Source organism: Neophocaena asiaeorientalis, unplaced genomic scaffold, assembly GCF_003031525.2.
Source record: "Neophocaena asiaeorientalis asiaeorientalis breed wild unplaced genomic scaffold, Neophocaena_asiaeorientalis_V1.1 scaffold331, whole genome shotgun sequence".
Classification (NCBI taxonomy): Eukaryota; Metazoa; Chordata; class Mammalia; order Artiodactyla; family Phocoenidae; genus Neophocaena; species Neophocaena asiaeorientalis.
In genome coordinates, this window is record NW_020172138.1 from 467904 (window position 1) to 470531 (window position 2628).

The 2628-nt window shown below is 38.3% G+C and overlaps 1 non-coding gene across 1 annotated transcript; it reads left to right on the top strand.

Moving 5' to 3' along the window:
- Positions 1–1608: 1608 nt before the first annotated feature.
- LOC112404282 (small nucleolar RNA SNORA11) lies at positions 1609–1738 on the top strand. Its single transcript, XR_003004062.1, has one exon. It is a non-coding gene; the product is annotated as a small nucleolar RNA SNORA11 (small nucleolar RNA).
- The last annotated feature ends 890 nt before the right edge of the window (positions 1739–2628 follow it).

Consider the following 2628-nt stretch of genomic DNA (forward strand, 5'->3'; position numbering starts at 1 on the left):
TTTAATATATTTATTTATTTATGGCTGCGTTGGGTCTTCATTGCTATGCGCGGGCTTTCTCTAGTTGCGGCGAGCGCGGGCTACTCCTTGTTGCAGTGTGCGGGCTTCTCATTACGGTGGCTTGTCTTATTGTGGAGTACGGGCTCTAGGTGTATGGGCTTCAGTAGTTCTGGTGCGTGGGCTTCAGTAGTTGTGGCTTGCGGGCTCTAGAGCACAGGCTCAGTAGCTGTGGCGCATGGGCTTAGTCGCTCTGTGGTATGTGGGATTTTCCTGGACCAGGGCCCAAACCCACATCCCCTGCATTGGCAGGAGGATTCTTAACCTCTGCGCCACCAGGGAAGCCCTCCAGCATTTATTATTTCTAGACTTTTTAATGATGGCTATACTGACCAGTGTGAGGTGATATTTCGTACTTTTGATTTGTATTTCTCTAATAATTAGTGATGCTGAGCATCTTTTCAGGTGCCTATTGGCCATCTGTATATCTTCTTTGGAGAAGTGTCTAGTTAGGTCTTCTGCCCATTTATTGATTGGGTTGTTTGTTTTTTTTGATATTGAGCTGTAAGAGCTGTTTATATATTTTGGAAATTAAGCCCTTATCAGTCACATCATTTGCAAATATTTTCTCCCATTCTATAGGTCATCTTTTCATTTTGTTTACGGTTTTCTGTGCAAAAGCTTATAAGTTTGATTAGGTCCCATTTGTTTATTTTGCTTTTATTTCTATTGCCTTGGGAGACTGATCTAAGAAAGTGTTGCTATGATTTATGTCAGAGAATGTTTTGCCTATGTTCTCTTCTAGGAGTTTTATGGTGTCATGTCTTATATGTAAGTCTTTAAGCCATTTTGAGTTTATTTTTGTGTTTGGTGCGAGGGAGTGTTCTAACTTCATTGATTTACATGCAGCTGTCCAGCTTTCCCAACACTGCTTGCAGAAGAGACTGTCATTTCTACATTGTATATTGTTGTCTTCTTTGTCCAAGATTAATTTTAAAGACTTTTAAACAATTGAGGTGTAATTAAATGAGTGGTTACCAGTGGGGAGAAAGAAGGGGGGGATGGGTGATATAGGGGTAGGGAATTAAGAAGTACAAACTATCATGTATAAATAAGCTACAAGGATATATTGTACAACACAGGGAATATAGCCAATATTTTATAATAACTATAAATGGAGTATAACCTTTAAAAATTTTGTATCACTGTATTATACACCTGTGGCATATAATATTGCACATCAACTATACATCAATTTTTAAAATTAAGGTATAGTTATATATTATATGCATAATTATATATTAAATACATTATTATAAATTTAATATATGACTAAGGAGAAAATATTTGCAAATGATGTGACCGACAAGGGCTCAATTTCCAAAATATACAAACAGCTCATACAACTCAATAACAGCAACAACAAAAAACACAGTTGAAAAATGGGCCGAAGACCTAAATAGACATTTCTCCAAAGAAGACATACAGATGGCCAATAGGCACATGAAAAGATGCTCATCATTGCTAATTATTAGAGAAATGCAAATCAAAACTATAATGAAGTGTACCACCTCACAATGGTCCGAATGGCCATCATTAAAAAGTCTACCTGGGGTGTGCTCAGAGCACAGGGCCTGAAGAAATGGCTTCTCTGTTTACAACAAACCCAAGAGGAATCTGGGTTAATTGTGACAAGAGGCACAAAACTTGTGGCCTTCCTGTGAACAAATACCCAACACGTGTCCCCCTGCACCTCCATGTGGCTGCTGGGCAGGGCTCGATACTGGAAGGAAAGCTACAGTATTTAGTGGGGGAGTTTGCCACGTAGAGCCTATCTGGTCCACACATGGGTGGGCCATGAGTAGTCTTATAGACATAAAGGCTTTGAACCTCTCTTTTCAAGGAAAGAAAAGAAAAAGAAAAATAGATTCTATATGCCATTCTGGAAAAGGCAAAACTATGGAAACAATAAAAAGATCAGTGGTTGCCAGGAGTTTGCGGGGAGAGGGAGATGAATACACAGAGTACAGAAGTTTTTACGAGCAGTGAAAATGCTTTGAATGACATTATAATGCTGGCTATATGTCATCATACTTTTGTCCAAACCCATAGAATGTGCAACACTATTCACTTCATTAAAGTGACCCCTAAGGTGAACTGTGGACTTTGGTGATTATCTGTCAATGCAGTTCATCCTTGGTATTAAAAAAAAAAAAAGGGTGCCACTCTGTTGATAATGGCTGTGCATGTGAGGGGAGAGGGTATTTGGGGGAACTTCTGTACCTTCCTGTCAATTTTGTTGTAAACCTAAAACTGCTTAAGAAAAAAAGTCTCAAAAGAATTAACACTCAGGGTAGAAGTTTTTGGCAAAACTTTTGTATACATATTATATGGTGTGTGTTGGTTGGATTGTGATGTAAAATTTTTTTTTGATCAAAAAAGTTTGCAGGCCACCATAGTTAAGTTATACTGGCAAATAAAAGCACAAATTAACCTAAAAAGATAATACAAATAATAAATGCTGGAGAGGGTGTGAAGAAAAGGAAACCCTCTTAAACTGTTGCTGGGAATGTAAATTGGTGCAGCCACTACGGAAAACAGTGTGGAGGTTCCTCAAAAACTAAAAATAGA